Source organism: Cyanistes caeruleus, chromosome Z (genome assembly GCF_971803275.1).
Source record: "Cyanistes caeruleus chromosome Z, bCyaCae1.hap1.1, whole genome shotgun sequence".
Lineage (NCBI taxonomy): Eukaryota > Metazoa > Chordata > Aves > Passeriformes > Paridae > Cyanistes > Cyanistes caeruleus.
The window spans coordinates 77,689,478-77,710,200 of record NC_141732.1 but is presented as its reverse complement, the minus strand read 5'-3'; the positions used below and the strand labels follow the sequence as shown (position 1 = coordinate 77,710,200).

Below are 20,723 nucleotides of genomic sequence, written 5' to 3'. Positions count from 1 at the left end.
CCAATAGATGGTGGCAAAACTCCTTCCTTATCATTGTCAAGGGCTTGGGATTCTGTCAAGTCGATGTATCAAGCTTCATCCAGTGCTTTCACCCTCAGTCCTGTTTTCTCAATATTGTTAAATCTTTTCCTTCCTAACACTTGTGTAATTTTTTTCCAGTTTTTCTTACCAAAAGCTGTAGGAAGTTTCAACTTCATTTTAATCTTCTTTGCATGTAGTACTCTACCTTCATCTCTTTCTGAAGCGAGACAGGGAAAAGGAAGTGGTGATTAATCCCTTTAGAGTTCCCTACCACTGAAACCTGTGGGGGATTAATCATTTTAACAACCGATGTAGGTATGTGGTAGATGGTTTGTGTCTTTAAAGCAAATTTAAAAGATAAACTGCAGCTCAGGCAGACAACACAGCCATGCTTCAGGGATCAGGAACACTAATTCCTTGGACTAAATACACCAGAAGTCAGGATGGATTATCAGAACATCTGAAGGCTTCTTTAAAAAGTCTTCCTGGATAATAGTGGCATTCCTTTAAAAGGAAATAATTTTTAATTTGTGGCTTGAACAGAAGTACATGTAAGAGTTTATCAAGATGACACAGACCTATTTTTTTCTGCTGAAAGTTTTTTCACTGCAGTGGGGGAGAGTCCACTAAAGGATGGTACTGACATTAATAAGCACCATCTTATATTGTGCTTCAGCTCTACCGAGCTGTTGTAATTGTAACATGTGAAAGTTTACCATGGAAATATTTTATATAAAAATACTGGCCTGTTTCCTAAAAAAACACAAACCAACAGGTCTTCAGAAAGTAAAGTTGCTAGACAAAGAACATGAGAAATTTTTTCCCCCAAACTGACTCCTTGGTCTAGAACAAAAGATTCATGAACTGCGCAGCCATCTGTTTGAAATGTACCAATTTTCATGTTTTCACTTACTCTATTGTAATCTGTTTCCCATTGCCTTTAATCTCATTTTAATCTCGCTGAGCCAACACAGTGGAAAATAGCAAAAAATTACTTTTCACTGTAGCCATGCAACAGTTGTTCAGTAAATAGTATTTGAAAACAAATATTTTAATTTTTTCTGAAATCTCAGTGTGTGAGCAGATCTCTCCCACATTTTGTCAAACCAAGAAAGTAGAGAACTGAAGACATGTGAATAAATATTTGAGCTGTTGTAGTCAAACACAGAAACTGGAACAGAGTGAATGACAGAAACAACAGTAATAGCTCGATAAATGTATTACATTGAAATAGTGACATTTTAAATGTCATAGAGCCCTCATCCCACCCCCTGCCATGGCAGGGACACCTTCCACCTCCCAGGCTGCTCCAAGCCCCATCCAGCCTGGCCTTGGACACTGCAGGGATGCAGGAGCAGCCCCAGCTGCCCTGGGCACCCTGTGCCAGGGCCTGCCCACCTTCACAGGAAATAATTTCTTCCTAATGTCTAATCTAAATCTCTCATCTTTCAGTTTAAAAACATCCTCTACTGTGCTACCACTGCCTGTGTATAAAATCACTCAAACTGTTTCTCACAAGCCCTCTGTAAGTGCCAGAAGCTGTAAGAAATTTTCCCCGGAGCCTTCTCCTCCCCAGGTGAGCATCCCCAGCTCTCCCAGACTTTCTCCAGAGCAGATGGACTCCAGCCCTCTGAGCATCTTTGTGGACTCCAGCCCTCTGAGCATCTTTGTGGACTCCAGCCCTCTGAGCATCTTTGTGGACTCCAGACCTGTGTGCATCTCTGTGGACTCCAGCCCTCTGTGCATCTCTGTGGACTCCAGCCCTCTGTGCATCTCTGTGGACTCCAGACCTGTGTGCATCTCTGTGGACTCCAGCCCTCTGAGCATCTCTGTGGACTCCAGCCCTCTGAGCATCTCTGTGGCCTCCCCTGGGCCCACTCTAAAATATCCATGTCGTTCTTGTGCTGAGCACTCCTGGCCTGAAGGCTACCCACGGTGAACTGCACGGATGAGAGGCAAGCAGAGAGGCTGAGATAACTCATCACTTCACTGAAACTTTAAATAAAACTCTCCCACTGCAGCCTCATTGATAAGCTGAAGAAGCACGTGCTGGCCAGACTCTGTGATGAGCTGACAGTTGTCCAGAGTCCTGGTCTCTCCGAGTGCTGATCAATGATTCCATGACTGTTTGGCAGCTGGTAACAAGTGGAGCATGACATGCATCAATACTTGGGCCAATACTGTTCAATACCATCATCAGTTGCCTTGATGTTGAGAATGTGATTCCTCAGCAAATTTCTGAATGATTCAAAGGGAGAGGGAGGTGACAAATCAACAGCAGATCTTCATTTCCGTGAGACCTTGCTGAAATTAAAGATTGGATCATTAGAGAATCCTGAAAGTTCAGCAAGAAAAAGTGTAAAGAGTTGCTTCAGGACAGAACAGACCTGCCTATGAACTGGCATGGGCTATAAACAAACTGGGAGCTCTGCTGGAAAGCACCTGTAACAGTGGAGTAACAGTGGATGACAACACACATGCAATCCAACAGCATATTTTTGCTGTGAGTAAGGCAAACCACACACTGGGCTGCACTAGGAAAAACACAGCCATCAGATCAGGGGGAGTTATGATCCCATTTTGCTTAGTGCTGGTGAGAAGATGACTTCTCAGCATGTTCTAAAGCTAAAATATAGGTATGGCTAAATTAGGAGGTGGGCACCTCACAAACATCTTGTTTGAGCTTCTGGCCACTGTGTTTTCAAGTAATCTGCACTCCTGTCCCCTTAATAACATTTATGGGATGAGTGAGTGGGTGTCTGGCTTGTCTCACTCTCTTGCTGCTGCAGCTGTATGCGGGGGAAGAAGGTCAATGTGTCCAACTCTGAATCACAGACGTGGAAAGGGCAGGAAAAAAAAAAAGAGAAGGGATTTTCTTGCATTTCTGGATTTACATATGTCCTTGGGGAGCAGACATCCATGTTCCAGCTATAGAATTGCCTGCTGAAACCAGCTAGCTTTGCCTGTTAAAACACAGCTTGCTCAGAGGAGAAGGTCAAGGCAACTTATATTAATTGCAGCTTATATTAATTGCAACTTATATTAATTGCGTATCTGACGTTGCACAGTAGCCATCCAAAAGCACCTGTCCATAGCAAAGGGTACAGCTTGCAAGAATGAAACAGGATTCCAGGCAAAGGCAATTATAATAAATATAATTTAAATTAATGCTGATGGGACATTAATGAGATATACTGTCACTATTGCCACTACTTTTGGTTTGTTTGGCCTTCTAAGCACAGTTTATCTGAGAATCTCTAAGAGATTAAAGTCATTAATCACTTAGACTTCACAGAAGCTCTTATAATTTTCTTTTGTTTAAAATTGAAATTTATTGAAGGTTAAATTAGAGGCAGAACTAGAAAAATCATATATAATCCTTACTTCAGTACTTCCCATGAATCAGAAGTGCATATTCTTGCACCCAGGACTGGTACCCATTCTCATTTCTGTAGTTCTAGCTGCATTGTGGCCACCCTGGAGCAACTGAGAAGATCCAATGGTAAAAATGCAATCAGCAATCAGCAACATTTTCCCACAAATACACAAAACCAGATCACTGAAGGGAAAAAAAAACCCAAAACAAAACAAAACAACCAAATAAAAAATCAGAAATGAAAATGAGACATTTGAGTCTCATTTACTTCATGCTGGTTTTATAATTAATATGAAACTTAAATTAAAAACAAACAAAGATTTTTCCTTGGGGTTGATTTTGTTCTGCTTTTGTTAAGAAATTATTTTTCTTAGACCCTGATGAAAGAAACAAATATATTAAGGATTGTATATTAATGCTAGTCACTAAGCTAGGCTAAAACATTACCTATAACATGATTATACTTAATTGTTCCTCTCCCTTATAAATGCAGTAAAACAAACTTTGCAATCATGTTGTATAATTATTTCTGCAATACAGAAACCTTTACATATGTAAATAGAGAGATTTACATATAAAATTAAAGATGTAATTTTCATTGTAAATGAAAAAGTATTTTCAAACAAGCTAGAAAAACACCACACAGAATGACTTAAAGTTTCATTAAATAATATGAACTTTATACAAACTCATTTACTCAGTTCTCAAAATTCAGTATATGACCTCTGATAAAATCACAGGGCCCAGGATTTCATTCTGGACAATGAGCATTGGAACCTGTAACTGACTTTTGGCTGAGACCATTTTAATGTGAAGATAATCAATCACCTTCAGATTTTTGTTCTGATTTTGTCTGTTCTTTGTTAAATATTTTTGCTCTAATCTAAACTAATCTAATCTAATCTAATCTAATCTAATCTAATCTAATCTTGAAATTATTCTGCTTTTTCCTGACATTGGAGTTGTCTGGGATATTTTCAGCAAGACAGTTTAGGGTGCCAGTTCTGTCAATACAGAAATAGGTCAGAAGCTCTGATGGAACAAGTCCTGAAGTCCTGTCTTCCTTTTTTTTTCCCAATACAGTGAAATACAATTTAAAATTCCCTTGGACATTTAATAGGAATACAATATTTCAATAACTTTTTGCTTAAGAATATGTTCTGACATCCATGTTTTGCTACAAAGTATAGAAGCTGTGACAACTCTTGCTCTATGTGCTTGACATACACTCAACATCTGCTTTCAGCTATGAGATTTTGTCATTTTTTGTCCAAGGGAAACCCCACCCTAGATAAACAGAGTTCAAATTTTCTTCACATGACGGAATTTACACTATTAGGAACCATCTCTTCTTTAGTGATTGAAAGTGAAATATTTATTTCAAAGGCATCATTTTGGCTTCTATTGCAGTGAGCAGAGAATAGCAAGACTCTAAGGACTGACTTTTCTTACCTCTTTCTTGTCTCTAGCAGCACGAGCCTGGACAATCTGTTCAGGAAAACCACACAACTGTGGAGGGATTTAGCTTTCTGAACTGAGCCAGACGTTAATTCAACCTTGGGTATTTCCTGATAGAAGATAGTAGAAATCTCCTCATCTCTTAAAAGGTCATTTTGCAGACTTTGCCTTCCTTTGCCCTCAAGATTTTTCCTTTGAAGGTCTGTTTAATTGAATTTAAGCTTCAAGGACAAAGCCAGTGGCAGGGAAAAAGCACAGTGTCTGTACCTGTAGGAGCATTGCATCATACAGTAATCTGGTTATTTTACCCACTTTCTTTGCTTCTCCATCTGAATTAAGACAGTGCACACTGCTGGAAATTAATAAACTAATGGGAGGCTACCAATTAAAAGCTGATAAATGTTGTTTGCTCTGCTCAGTGCATCACAGTCATTTTATCTGAAATTATTGACAGTTACCAAGGCCTTGACAAGATATTTTTTTTTATTCGTCTAACATGCTGTCACTATTGCCATATTTTGATTAAGCATGGGATGCTCTCCCATTCTGCAAAAATGTCTTTCTGCAAGCATTGGGACTAATCATTCCTAAAAATGAGACTACCAGACAAATTTGGCAAATGCCAGATTCCCTCATTACAACCAGTTGGCTTAAAGATGTGGTGCAAGTAAAGCATCCATCTGCCCCATCAACAATGAAATATGTCCACTGGTTGTTGGCTGTGAAAGAACTAGAATTTTTCCCTGTTTTCTTCATTAATTCATTTGGATGGGAGACAAGAGAGAAGTTTATCATCTGTCATTGCAGAGTCAGAATGGTCAAGTTGATATTACAGTTTTACACCTAGATTACTAGAATATTTTCTGAACCCTTTCTCTTCTCCTGCATCCTCATGGCTCACTAATAAACTGTCACTCCAAGCATGAAGGGCACCTGAAGATAATAAGAACAACAAAAATTTCTAGACTCAATGAATGGGTTAAATTTCATGGTTTTAAATTGTTTAATCTGTCATTTTCTCTCCATCATTCTGATCCTGCAGAAAGATGCAACTGCAGGCCAAGGATCAGACTCCATCAATGAAATCAAATTCCAGACAGAGAAATACTGTAATGCACTTAAGCATATTCTGCACAAAGATGAGCTGAGGAGATGAGCAGGAGGCGTGAGTAACATGACCTAAATTTATAATGAAAGCCTGCACATCTACAATGCTGAAAGCTTTCAGTGAGTATGACATGAATTCTAGGGCAATGGATTACATCATTTCTCTGCACTGTGTTTTAGTAAGGCATGATAAGTTAAATTTCTTGCATCAAATGGAAGAAAATTACTGCATTGTGCTCCATACTGGAAGTTACTGATGTAACAGAGCAGCCTGAAAAACATTCAAAATGCTAAGTCAAATGCATACACAGGCAAGTTCTGTAATGAGGAACTTAAAGTCTGATTTGGGATATTTGGAATCCTAATTTTTAAGTGTAAGAAGTGACTACAGTGACTGTTGTGTTTATGTGATATCTTTGGTTATGGACAGCATTAGGAGTCGTGTTAAGACTTAAGTGAGTTATATGCCAGTCTGCAACAGTTGTAGATTATCAAGAAGACCCAAAGGATGTATTTTTTTTCCTCTCCCATTCAATCTAGAGCTGGCTGGTTTGTCTCACATGTCATTTGAGCCTGGTGAAGAAATACAGTTCTTCTGTTCATTATTTGAGACAGGACACTGCTACTTTTGCGCTGGCTCTGCATGTCTGTGAACTGAAATATTAGATTTTATTCTGTGCTTGCATCAGGACTAACTGCTGGGAATGTGTGTCTTTGCATCAGGCATTTGACTTCAAATTAGAACTCCATCTGTCTCAGTTGTTTGTGTGTCAGAAATGCTGATATTTCCATGTCATTTTCTTTGAAGTATCAGTGAATAAGGAATGGAGTACACATGAGTAATGGAAAAGGATGTGGGAAGCACAATGAATTTTATTGCCAGTGTTTTGGAATTAACACAAAACATTTACAGAACTGCAGATAAGCCTGAAGAGTCAGATAAAGCTAGAAACAAACACAGAGAGCAAGATTCAATTAGCAGTAATTTGGAGTAGAAACTAATCTTCAGTTGTTACCATTAAACAAGTCTGGAGTGAATAGCAAGAATCCATTTAGCTTTTCTGAATTATTACCTGCAAAGTCAATAGATGTTTATTATCCTAGGGAGAACAGGCTTGTTATCAGTTCCCTTTCTTAACTCCTAATGGAGCCAGCTGTTTGTTTTGGATAATGGTGCACTTCATAGCACATCCCAAACTTCATGCTGAGATGCAGTTACACAGACCACGTGTTCCCTTGCTCAGCCAAGAGCTCAGTTTGTTTAGATGTGCTGGATGGTTTCACACACAGCCTCAGAAATCACAAGCCAGTAGGTGATAAATCAGTTTTTTCTCAAACTTTACGACTGTCAAAGTAACAGGTTGTTTTTTAATCTTGGAGAGCAAAAAGGTACCCAATTTGAGCAAAGCATGGGTATGCTGAACATGAAGAGATAGTCTTTCCAGCAAGGGAATTTTCTAATTAGTTGTCATACACAGACTTTTATTATCTTACATCCCAATTACAAGGGATATGCAGGATGGCTTATCAGGTTACCCTCCAGCCGACTCTCTTACGTGATGCACCAGGAGCTCCAGGGACCTGTTCAAAAATAGGGCACATTATTGACACTTCATCTAAAGGCAGACAGTCACAGCTCCCTCATTCCCAGAGGGGAGCCTGAAATCCCCTGTGAAAGGTCCCTGTGGGGTCTGCAGTGCATGTCTGATGTCTCAGCAGTGCCCACATCACTCTGGAGCAGCTCCCACCCCACAGCAAGCAGGGACAGGTAGAGATTAACCAAACCTGAGATGATTTTCTTTTGCAACAACAGATGACAACAGATCATTTCATAAACAAAGAAGTCTCCAGAGTTAAAACAGGAATGTATGTTATTGCTCTTACACCATTGAGAAGAGTTGTTCTTGAAAGGTGAAGGAAAACTGTGTTTTCCCAATACTTTTTTTCTTTTTTTGGTGGGGGGATGTTGTGTTTTTGGGAGTTTTGTTTGTTTCTTTGGGTTAATTTGTTTGTTGGTTGGTTTTGGTTTGTCTGTTCTTTGGTTTTGTTTATTTTTTTGTGTGTTTTTTTAGTTGTTGATGTTTTGGGGTTTTATGTGTTTGTGGTTTTTTTATTGCTTTTTTGGTTTGTTTTTTCTGTTTGTTTGTTTGGTTTTTTGGTGAGATAAAGTATACAGAATGCATGTTATGGGTGTAATTTCAGGTTTTCCTCTATTCTCCACAGATAATATGTTAATCTCAGGGAAAATGTTTCTTTGAAGACTCTTTTTTCATAAGCCTTACTTTGGAAACTGCCAGTTCGCAATTGGGGAGACCAGAGATAACTTCATCTTAAAGCTCTCATGGCAGGAAAAGTAATCTTGTGTTCAGATTTCTCTCCTAAATCTTTTTCTGCATTTTACATTATTCAGCAGTACAGAATCAATGTAAATGGGAGCCAGTGATATTAAGAAATTCCCTACTGAAAGTTCTGGACTGGTTCAAATCTTAGGTAAATTTAAACAAGTATCAACAAGAGCTTGAAAGCCTCCTTTGTTTTGATCCCAGCTGATCATATAGAATTTTAAATTCAGCACTCTTGAGTAAATAGAATTGCTTATGCAGATTAGTTGGTTAGCTCATATTGTCACATATATTTCTGAAAAATAGACTAAGGCAGCCAAAATAATTGTTGGAGTTAAAATGAATCAGAAAAATACATAAACAAATTTGGGTTTTACAACTGGTATGTATATGTCATTTAATTTTATTAAAAGTGTTATCATTATAAAATTTTATTTAATTTTATTAAATAATGTATTAAATGTATTAAAACCAAAGTAAGATTCACTCCAGCAACTGAAAATGTTCTGAAATATCAGATATTATAATTTCTAACTAGGGTAAAGGAAGTTGTCTAAAACCATAATTTTTTTGCAACCACTTCTATCCAAGGGCAAAAATAGCAGCATATTAAAACATTTAAATGAATTTAGAAGTATAAATTCACTTCCTTGTAATTTTTCTAAAGGAACCAAAGTAATCAGAATATTTCTATGCTTGTACAGAACCTACTCTGAATATAAATTTTGAGCAGATAAAAAACATTCAGCACTCTTTGGCTTACATTGCCTAGAAATCTGTGTGAAAATTCTTTAAGTATGTCCTTGCTGTCTGTTTGCAAGGTTTGAAATAATTTATAAAAATATTCTTCTGTGACTGTCTTTCATTGTAAGGGGGGAATCTTAATCCCTTTTATCCCTTTTGACCTCTTCAGTCCTCCAAGAGGTAACTGTAGAGCTCAGAGAGCTTAAAACATCTCCTGAGTGAGATATCGAGCACAGAAACATCTTATTCAGATCTGATCTGAAATTCCTGAAGTTTACCTAAAAATCTCCACGTTTTTATATGAATAGAAGGAACTGCTGTTCCTTCTGTAGCTCAGCTAATAGAATCCACCAATTCTCTTGTGGATGTTACATATTTGGGTCCAGCTCTGTTTGCAGTCCTTGAACATCAGTATGGGAGCACCAGAAAGGGAAGATGCTGCTTCGTCCACTCTCTAAGAGGTTCTAATAGGTCCCAGGTACTTCCTTCCTCACAGTTTCTTCCCTGTGAGGGTGGGCAGGCCCTGGCACAGGTTCCCCAAAGCAGCTGGGGCTGCTCCATCCCTGGAAGTGTCCAAAGCCAGGGTGGAGCAACCTTGGATAGTAGAAAGTGTCCCTGTCCATGGCAGGGGTGGAACTGCGTCAACTTTAGGGTCCTTTCCAACCCAAACCATCCTGCAGCTCTGTGATTCTTAAACTACAAAATCCAGAATGAGAGTGTTTGTAAACAGCAAAACTGGGAGATGGATCATTGATTTCCAGTTGAACAAATGTGAGGCTAGGAAAAAGTGTAACACCTGAGCCAGATAAAACCAGATAAAACAGCTGCTGGTGCTGCTGCTGTCTGGAATGGGATTGACCATCCCATTAGAAAGACTGGATATCTCAATTCAACACTGCTCTGTGCTAACATCCCAATAAATTAATTTAGTTAAATTAATAATTTAATTAAATAAACTATTTAGTTAACTTACCAAACTATTTTAACTAAATTAATGATTTAGTTAAATTTAATTAAATTAATTAGATTTTTTTAAAAAGACTTTTCATGAGTGTCTGTGCAACACCTGCACCTTCAGCATCAATCTTCACTCTGTTTTCTGCACTTTTAATGTCTGGTGGGCAAACAGGTCCAGCTGGCTTCACAACAAACCTACCACATACTTGGTACGTCCTCTTCTTTCTGTCCTGAAATCACAGATGTGAGTACAGTCATGTTTTAATATCTCTTTGAACTTTCTAATAGCTTTCAGACCAGCAGAGTGAGATTTTTAAAAACATCTCCATGCTTTACTGGTATACTTGGAATGCACTTTCACAAATGCCTTCTCACCAGCCATTTCTCACAGTGAAACAGATTCTATGGGTTATCACAAGAAACTTTCTACTTTTAAATAAATGTCTTCATTTAAACTTGGTACTTTAAATTTCTCATAGACTCTGGTCAAAAAAGTTGTGGTGATCATCTTTTGTTGGAAAAAATGGCATTTCTAATAACAATCACTTCAGCATTGTAATATAAATATTACAATAAATGAAGTGTGAGCTGTCACAGCAAACTCTCAAAATGTGGTTTTGCATGAGGATAGAGGTGTGATGAAACATCATTTCACTCTGGTTGTATTGTATGGCTTGGCCATCCATCACCACATCAACTTAGCACAGGTTTTCCAAGACATCATTCATTATAAAGCAAAGCCAAACTGCATACCTTAAACATTAAGAAACCCCAAAATAAACCAACAAACCAAAACAACAAAAAACAAACAAAAAAAAATCCCAGCATTTTTCTTTCCACAATAAAATACATTTGCAAGTCACTTAGATTGCTGGATGTAATGTGACAACTCACATTAGACTTCACTGTATGAAAAAGAGACTGCCTTGAAAACATGCTGCATCAAATCCTGGCCTTACAAAATGTGTGTAACATCTACAGGGAGTTCACTTTGTGTTTAATGACTGCTAGCTGCTGGTGTCAAAAGCCTTGCTTTGGACAGGTGGCTCTAGACTCCATCTGCACGTGAATTTCCATCCTGTGTCATTATTGCAGGACTGGCTAAATGTCATGAAAGGACCCAAAATAAAGAAAAAAAAACCCAAACCATTGTGACTATGCAGTAAAGATGTTTTGGGGTTTTTTGAGATAGTCTGTAGATAGGAATTATTCAGATAAATCTTATGCAAGGGTTTATGGAGATTAAAAACTGCAGAGAATTTGGTGTCATTTTGCTCTTAAGTCTTAAAGATTGGCACAAGTGTATATTTACTACTCAATATCAAAATCAGGACATATATATGCTCTGGGAGTGATTTGTTGTTTCTCAAATTATTTTGCCTGTGTGCTGCTATCAAATATGTCCCTGTCCCTGGCAGAGGGGTTGGAACTAGGTCACCTTTAAGGCCCCTTTCAAGATAAACCAGTCTGTGATTCTACAATTCTATGATAACTAAACAATTGTTTCCCCTAGCTACACTGTTAAATGAAAAATTTATTGCCAAAAATCAAACCCTATGTTGATTTTGTAGCACTGAACTTCACAGGTTATCAAAAAACCTTGAAAAAATATCTTCAAGAAACCACTGTACTGATTTATAAAGTTAAATCACTCCAAACTTTATTAACACAATAATCAACTACCCCTAAAAATACATGTCTTCAAGTCTGCTATTTGAAAGCATACAGACCTATACTTACAACACTATAATTACAATATTATAATTACAACACCATACTATTTTTTTTTTTCAGAAATAGGAGTCTCTGGAAGGCACCAAAATTTCCACTCTTGCCCAGGTGAAAAGCTGTTCCTGCAGTGAAGCTGACGGCAGGGAGCTGATCACTAGTCACAAAGCAAGCTGTGGAACAGTGTTTGGATATTTATTTTCTTCTAACAACTCTGTTTTGATTGTGCACATCCACTGACACCTTTGAGTGTATTTCTCAGATGCTACAGACAAGTAGAGAATAAATAGGCCTGCAATATTTCTTAAGAGTAGCATATATGAATATAAGCATGAAGCAGTGCCATAAACATGCCTCTTGGATTTCCTCCCTGCTCAAGATAATTATTCAGAGACAATTCCATATTTATGAGAAACACCATAATTTATTTCTCCTCTCATTTCACAAGATAGAATCATGGAATGGTTTGTGTGGGAAGAGATGTTAAAGACCATCTAATTTCAACCCTTCTGTCATGGGTAGGGTAAGAGCCACAAGGTCAGCACTCAGAGCCCCATATAACCTGGTCTTGAGAAATTCCAGAGATTCAGAGTCCACAACCTCTCCAGACAACATTTACTCTAAGAACCCAACTATGAAAGGGGCTTTTCTCTCTCTTTCAGAGGCACACACATTCATTTTAACATTTATTTACCACATCTTCTCTAGACTACACACCCTACTGATGTGGTTTATTTGTATGTATTCAGTATTATGTCACAAAAACCCATACAAACATTTTTATAGGACAAAATAAAGAAACTATCTGTGTATCAGCTTCTGCTAATAAATGAGACTGAGGAGAGAGACACAAGGAGCAATGCAACTCTTAATTAGAACCTAGACTTCACCCTGCTCTTTCATGTGGCACAAGAGCTCTGTTGCCTTGGAGCTTCTGCCTTATCACACCCACAGCTTTGAGAGCTTTTATCCTTCCACCCAAAGATGTGAGAAGCCCAATTTTCCCTTAGTCAGAAGTGTAACTTTTCTCTAAATAATCCTTTTCCTCTTTCTCTGACTCTGCTGCATCTCTTCTCTATTTTTCTTTCTCTTCCTGGTTCTCTCAGTCTCTTTTGGACTGAATTCCTTTATGGGATCCTCCCTCATAGGGAGCTCTGCTTATCTTAGTTCTTTAGTTTTGAAGAAAACTCCCAAGCTCATTAGAATCTTGTTGCTTGTGGTTATTAGAAGGTCATCACAAAACTTGGCAGGTCTCTCCAGACTGGCTGCACAAGTCTAAATCACTATAATCTGACACATTTCTTTCTTCTGATGGTACAACAAGGCCTTGTGGCTCACCCTGTGCTTGAAAGCACAAAATGGCCTCGAATAACGCAGTTCTTTTATCTTTATACTTATTCTTACCCAATTAACAATAGACACGGATATTATTTTCCTTAATGATCCAATGACCCAACACCTGTGTACTGCACTGTGGCATTTTCTGCCCAATCACCTACTATTACACAAAAACCTCTAGGAGAAGAACATGAAGAAGAAAGAAAGAAAGACAAGAGACAACACAAAATCCTCCATCTTGTCTTCTGTTCTCTAAACTAACGTTTTCACCCAGTGACTTAAGAAAACTCTCTAATCTACACACTTACACTTTGAGGTTTTTCTACCTAACTTTAACAGTTGTTTTCATGGATCAGCATGAAAACATGCTCATGAATTTCACGTTACACGAAATTCAGTGTTTTTCTGGATCCCAGAGTCAAGCACCAGAAACGAGGGCACACACTCTGCATCCCAGACTCCAAGAAGAGGGACAGCGCTTGTACTCCATCACACTGTGCTGCACGGTGAGTGTGGGCTGTGGCTGGTCATCTGAGGCAGATCAAGTGCTCCCAGGGGGATTCCTGCAGGCCCCAAGTGCATATATTATTGTACAATTATGGAAAACAGATGGGTTAGAAATAACCATCAAGTTTATTTCCCAATCCGATTTTAAGCAGATATGTGTGGATTGCTTCCACATTTCTCCATAATTGCTAATGTGAGTTGGGTTTTCTTTTTCCTCAAAAACTAAAATCCAGATGCTCTAAAATGTGGGATTTTATTATGCATGAGCAATAGGAGCTCAGTGCAGCTTTTTAAACAATGAATCACAAAATTGGGAATGTATAACCAGAGCATTAATAATTGTTTCCTTAGTATTTGCATATTTCCCCCAAAGCAATTTACTATATTTATTTCTTGTAAATTCAAATTTTAAAATGCTCATGAATATTTATTTACTTTTTTTTATCTATTGTCACAATTTATTTGAATTATTTTTTTTCTACCAATAGATAACTTGGCATTTCATTTTAGATTTTAACACCACATAAAAACAAGCTAAAATTCCTAAGCAATATATTAATATATCACAAAAGGATGAGAAAAATAATGAAATTAAATGAAAAAAAAATCATTAAATTTGGAAGGTGGTGGCACACAAAGTTTTAAATCAGTTTAGTTTTGGATTTGTCCATTTGCCTGACACAAATAATGGAAATTTGAGAAACTGAGAGTTGGCCCATGTAAGAGATGCTCAGCTGGATGGGTTTTGGGAGCTAGGGTCGGGTTCTACTTGCTGAGAACTTTGGGCTTAGAAAGAAAAGTGAGCTGAATGAAAGTCCTAAATTCACCTGGTGGGAAAAATTGCTTCCAACAATACTAAACAGTTCCTGCAGCATCCTATACGTGTTCCATATTTGTGCAGAAATTTAATAGAAACATTACAGCTATGTTGAAAGGACTTGGAAACAAGAATGGAGAATTACAGCTCTCTCCAGCTCTTTGCCTTTTGGAAGCTAAGAGGGTGCCCATCCTTGCACAGCTCTGAGAACACCCTCTCACAACGCTCTGCAAGTACCTGCTCTGTAATAAACCAGAGAATATTTTCCCTGTTCTTAAAGTCATTCTTTATTTGTGGGAAGTCACATGCAGAAACAAAGCAAAGATGAAAAAATCTTGCTTTTCTTCACTTCTCAGTCCTGTTGCAGAACCCCAGACTGTTGTTAATTTTGGACAAGGAGGTAACAATTTATGACAGCTACTGTTAAGTAAGGAATTTCCTAAACCTACACCTGAGTCAGCAGCCATCAATTCCAGTTCTCCAGGCTACTGAAGAAAATTCTCCTGAAATTTGCCACAACAGCGTTGTCAGGGAGAAATGGAATTGTACCCACTGCCTTTGTTCAGCCTTTGGACTAAAACAGCTCTCTGGTGTCTGGAGTTTCCCCAGCTTTTGTAAACTGGCATGTGAGCCATGGTGTACTCACATGTGATAAACACATAAGAACAAAGATCAGATATAAAGAGAAGAGATAAAATGATGGCAAAAAAAGTGAGACTCTACACAATTTTACATATTTCCAAAAATTAGTATGAGAGGAAACAGTAATTCCTCAGATATAAACTGTTCTCTTGACTGACAATAATTTGGAGAAAATAGATATTCATGCCCATCAAAGGGAGGAAAACATAAGAAGCTGATAGAAAATGTTCTGTCTCCCTTTCTCATCCCCCTGTATGTGTTTACTTTTCTCCATCCTTCCCCTCCTCTTCCCTTGAGAAATAAGATCATTTTTCCGTCAATCGTGTGAAGTGTGACACTGACTTTGAGCTAAAAGGAAAAAAGATATAGGAAAACGGGAAGATCCAAAGGAAACAAGGGATAAGCTTAGGGGTGAAACACTGAATGACTTCTAGAGGTCCTTATTTCTCACCTTCATCTGTAATTAGCTAAGGTGACTAGCTCAAACATAAACATTTACAACACAGAGGTCTATGCTCAGTCAGGTGAATCCTCTCATGGCAAACCATAGGGCTTAAATGTCAGCAAAACAACATCTGAAAAGGAAAAAAAAGCACAGCTTACTGACATTTATGGTCTTGCTTTTTAAGAATCCTAGCCATCCTTTTCAATTACAGGCAATCTCATCTTTATTTGCCAGCTATAACAACTGCACAAAAATTGACACTTTGCATAAATCTTGCCTAAGATGTTTGACTGGACAGCTCCACTAATAGCTGAGAAGGTTCAAAATGGTTTGTGAATTGAAAAATGGAATAAGACATCCATGTAAGAAGTAGGAGCCTGAATGAAGCTTGAAGGATTCTGAGTGATGAGAGATCCTCACTTTTTATCCTCACATTTCCTATTCAGAAGCTGCTAAGGTAAAAATAATATTAAAAAAATATAAAAAGAAAGAATATTTCCTTAACTCAGCCTCAGAACTTAAAGCACCTAGGGGTTTGATCTGGGTTTTTTTGCTTGGTGTTTGGGTTCATTGTTGTGTTTGCTCCAGAGAATTCTCAAATTCTCAATTAGGTCAAAGAAGAGGGTAGAACTCAATGATGGCTTGAGCACTAACCTTAGCCATGCACATCAGTTAACAATTAACATATTACCTTGCAAAATTTTGCTGTGTTTCAATAACCACTCTTTTGGAGAATTCCAAACATGATCAGGGACTAGAGTGAGACAGGTTCTGGTGCCAGTGAGAAACGTGGATAATTGTACTGTGTTTTTCATGTATGCCCAAAAAGCATCCTAGTTTCTTTTGTACCTTCTGAGACTTTACATAAGTCACTTATTGGATTAAATTAATTTTTTCCTTAGGAAAAAAGTTCAAAAAGGAAAATGTGTTTTAGCTGAAGGTGCAGCTTGGGAAATCCCCAAGTATTTCTGAGCTCAAAGCTCTGGATATTGCATTCAAAAAGCAACAAACAGATAGTTTTTGAATCTTATTGCTCTTAATTAAAAAATTACATTAATTTCATTTTTTAATCTCTTCTGCTCTTAGAAACTCTCTGTTTAATTTTCAAGTTAGTAATGGTTACAGTCAATGTCCTGTTTTCCAAGAAGTGACATCTATATCCATCTGGTCAGCTGTCTGAAAAATTTCGAATTTTTCATCTCTGCAGGTTTAACTGGTCATTCTGCTTAAAAAAAAAAATATTCATTTTATGGACTAAATAAACCACTTCCTCTGTGTAATTTCATTAAACCAACATTATCATTCTTTTCATAAATCAAGTATATGGATGACACCATTGGGAGGAAGTTTTCTTTTGAACTTTTTTAAAATAGGAAGTGTACAGCTCCTTTGTCCAACTCCAATTGCTGGGCAATAGTTGCCATGCAATGCAGTACTTAGGCACTAAAATAAATAAGCAAAACCTTATACTTCTTTATTGATTGCCTGATCCCATGGGAGGCACAGAGGGAGGGTCAGAGTTTCAGCATGATCAGAGAGTAAACTGTTGGGCTTGTAGACCAATCAGTCTAACAAAGTAAATATTTGAGAGCAATAAAAACACCTTTTATTCAGGTGCCAGAAATAATAATAATGAGGTGGATAAGATAAATTACATGATGATAGTTGCTGCATGCTCAGAAATACAGGCAGTTATCTGGTGTATAAAAGCAGTCATATTCACAATGCACAGAACAACGCTTAAATGAGATGAAGCTATGCTGTTACCCTGTTCCTGCCTTTAACAGGTGGGGACCCTTAATGACTCCCAGCACACAGAATCACAACATGTATTAATGAAACCCAGTCACCTTTTGGAAAGGAAACACCATTTTTCACTAGGGCAAGTATATCATCTGCACAGAAAATAGTGCAGACACTACGTGTCATCATAAAAAGCATCTTAAAAAACAGCAATTTTTTTCCTCGAGTAATAATACCAGATTTTTTTTTCCATAATTAATAATCACTCATAGAATCTTCATAGAATCAGAGAATCAGAGAATGGTTTAGGTTGAAGAAATTTAACTAATCTAAATCTGGTTTAGATTAAAGAAATTGAACTAATCTAAATCTACATCAGCCTTCCATTCATGTCTGTCTTGTACACACAATATTTTGGTATTCAGAGTCTCTCACTTTGCTACTGTTCCAGGTAAGAATATAAACTTGGATATAGAGTTTAAGCCATAACTTTGACATAGCTGTTGAATTTTTATTTAGTGGGACAAACATTTTTATCCTGAATGGTTGAAATATTTCCTGAATTTTGATACCTGCTGGAGCCCACGGCTCTAGTAAATCAATCAAATTGAAGTTCAGCAAGACCAAATATGAGGTCCTACACTTTGGCCACATCTCATAGGTCTTTTGAACCTAAATTATTCCAGATCTAGCAATTTAGAGTTATAAAGAGCAAAGGAATGTCAAGGCCCTCTTCAGTCAAGTCTATTATAGTGTTCCATGGTCACCTTTAATTGCTATACAGACTCCCAGTTTATTTTAATATTGTTAATAATATTTTGACTTGCATCATGTCATGACTCTTCTGTGCTTCAGTGAATGATGGTCTCAAAAAATTGTGCTCAAAGAATTTAGGATTTTTATCATACACCACAGAAATGTATCTGATTTTTCAGGGTTCCTGTCCAGATGTCAGTAGGTTCCAGACAGCATCTAAATTTCTAGGAATGCCTTACTATGCAGTCCCTCTCCAAAAAACAGAAAAAAACATTGGATCTGGAAAACACAAGCTCAGGTGAAGACAACAACATCACAAGACTCAGGTGAGACTAAGCAATAATGATCTTCCTTGAATATACAGAGAATATCTTGTGAACACAAGGACATTTTGAGGGTGTAAACATGGAGAAAACTGCCTCACACAAAGGTCAGACAACAAGGTGAAATACTTCTTTGTCTGTAACCCTAGATCTTTACACCATCCTTCCCTGAAATTCCTTAGCCTACAGAACACAGCAAGAAAATCAAGAATAACTCATAGTGTTGTAGACCATGGAAATGCCATTCTTATCCATGTCTTTCAATGTTAGGGATGAGGTCATTTCATATATCTATTTACTTTATTTCCCAAATCCAATAACTTAGTGTGAAGGGCTTCAAAGCACAAGATAAATGTGTCTGGGACACAGAACTAATCATGTCAACTGGAAAATAACTGTATCTGCATCATTACCACTTAATGTGTTGGGTAACTCTGAGTGCACCTGAAAGATAATAAAGAAGTGTCAGTATTACTCATATATTTTAATTGCTTCCATTAGTATTTCTTTTTTCTTTTTTTTTTTTTTTTTTTGGTTCCTGAGGGCAAAATAGTATCACTTCATTGATTATACAGTAGATACAGGAGAAATAATAGTGCCGAATCAAATATTCTTTTAACCACCCATTGCCATTCTATAGCTATAAGCAAAAGTATAACTTGGTAATAAAACCTATTTACTGTTAAAATTAAAATTGCTTTTAACATTTTTATGGCATGCAACCAATTAAAATAATTCTATCAGGTAGCAGCTGTTCTTTCACACTTGTGGAAAAAGAATGAAGAAATAAAGACTGTAGGAATAATTGAAGTCAGGTAACTTCCTATCCCAAGATGTGCCAAGAAATGTGTTGGTTCTCTGTAAGGGGTGGTTATAATAATAATGAAGGTAGGGTTAATATAACAAGAGGGAGTTCAGCTTGATGATTCTTATATGTCCTTTCCAACTCAAGATAATTTATGATTCTAGGAAATAACTCAGTTTTGCAATGCATGTATTTTTATCCTAGCCAAATAAATCTTGTGGTATCATCATAATGATTTCTGGAATTAATTTATTAAGTAAAATAACCTCTAGGTTCTCAATTTTGATGGTAACATGACACCAAGTGTCTTACTTTTTGAGTCCAATTCATTATTTTATTGTGTCTGATGGCATTTCTATTCTTACAGCATAAGGATGGCTCATAAGGATTCCAGCACAAGGCACAGGGTAAAAACAGAGCCTTATTTCCAGACCCTTCCTGTCTGCTAGAGGACACAATGAAACCCCTCCAGGAACAGGATAAACATCAACTATGTACAACCACCATGTCACTATAACAAAAACACAAGGCTTGCTGTGTTCAAGCAGCCTTTTCCTACTGAAGAACATCCACGAGCATTTAATCTAATGGAGATAGTAAAATATGAGAAGAACGAGAAGGGTACTGGAAAAATTAAATATTATAATTCTGTAATGCTTAGAGAAATGACAAAGTATAGAATCCTAGAATCCTAGAATGGTTTGGGTTGGAAAGAACAGTAAAAACCATCTAGTTCCAATGCCTGGCCATGGGTAGGGACACCTTCCATGACAACAGGTTGCTCAATGTCCTATCCAACCTGGCCTTGAATTATTTTGTCTAGGCTTACTTATTTTACCTGCTACTTGAAAACATGAAAATTAATAAATATGTGTCATATACTTTTAGAACAAAAGTGACAGTGCAATTCTAGACATTTCCAATGCTCCTTAATTTGCTTTTCTGTAAATTATTAGGAAGAAACCAAATAGATTTACAACATTGAATAAACCTCAGTTGAGTCCTTATTCCATTCAAACAACTATTTACTAGTTAGAGTTCATACACTGGTTTTCAATTTTCTTCCACTCACTCCTTTGGAGAGGTCATAGTCTGTATTTGCAAATCTGAGAGTTCTGCTCCTCAGGGAAGGTGTCACAGCCCAAGACTGACAGGCTGAATAAAGATAAACCTCTCAGCACATGGCAGGATTATTAGAGCTGTCCTGGGCAGGGCCAGGAGATGGGCACAAAGACCTTTCTGACTCATGGTATCCCATGTTTCTATGACATTTTCCCTTCACCAGGGGGTTGCATTCCATTATTGGATCTCAGTTCCATTATCACCACAAGTCCCCAATTGCTATGGGAGCCTCCCTGCTTTGTGCATAATGAAGGGAGAAATTGGTGTCCCTGTGCTTGGTGGGAATGGTCTGGGAGAGGTAGAACCTGCTGTTCAGAAACCTCAGGAAAGCTGTGAATGGGCTGGTCTGACTCAAAGCTTAGTCACCCTTAGTCTTCTATCCTTGAGACAATTCTTCTTTGCCTGGTAAACTGGGAAAAAGCAATCTCTGTATAAGGCTGAAATTTGATAATTTTTGCTGGTATAGCATGTGTGTAATTCAATAATGTTGAA

The 20,723-nt window shown here is 37.5% G+C and overlaps 1 long non-coding RNA gene across 2 annotated transcripts; it reads right to left on the bottom strand.

The window, feature by feature from the left end:
• Nucleotides 1-7,441: 7,441 nt before the first annotated feature.
• Nucleotides 7,442-20,359, bottom strand: LOC111940941 (uncharacterized). Of its 2 annotated transcripts, none has more exons than XR_015280748.1 (4): nt 20,155-20,359; nt 15,489-15,612; nt 10,205-10,235; nt 7,442-7,543 (listed from the first exon to the last, which is right to left on the bottom strand). It is a non-coding gene; the product is annotated as an uncharacterized LOC111940941 (long non-coding RNA). The 2 variants fall into 2 exon arrangements; XR_002869777.2 differs by having other exon boundaries at nt 7,445-7,543; nt 20,182-20,359.
• Nucleotides 20,360-20,723: the final 364 nt, after the last annotated feature.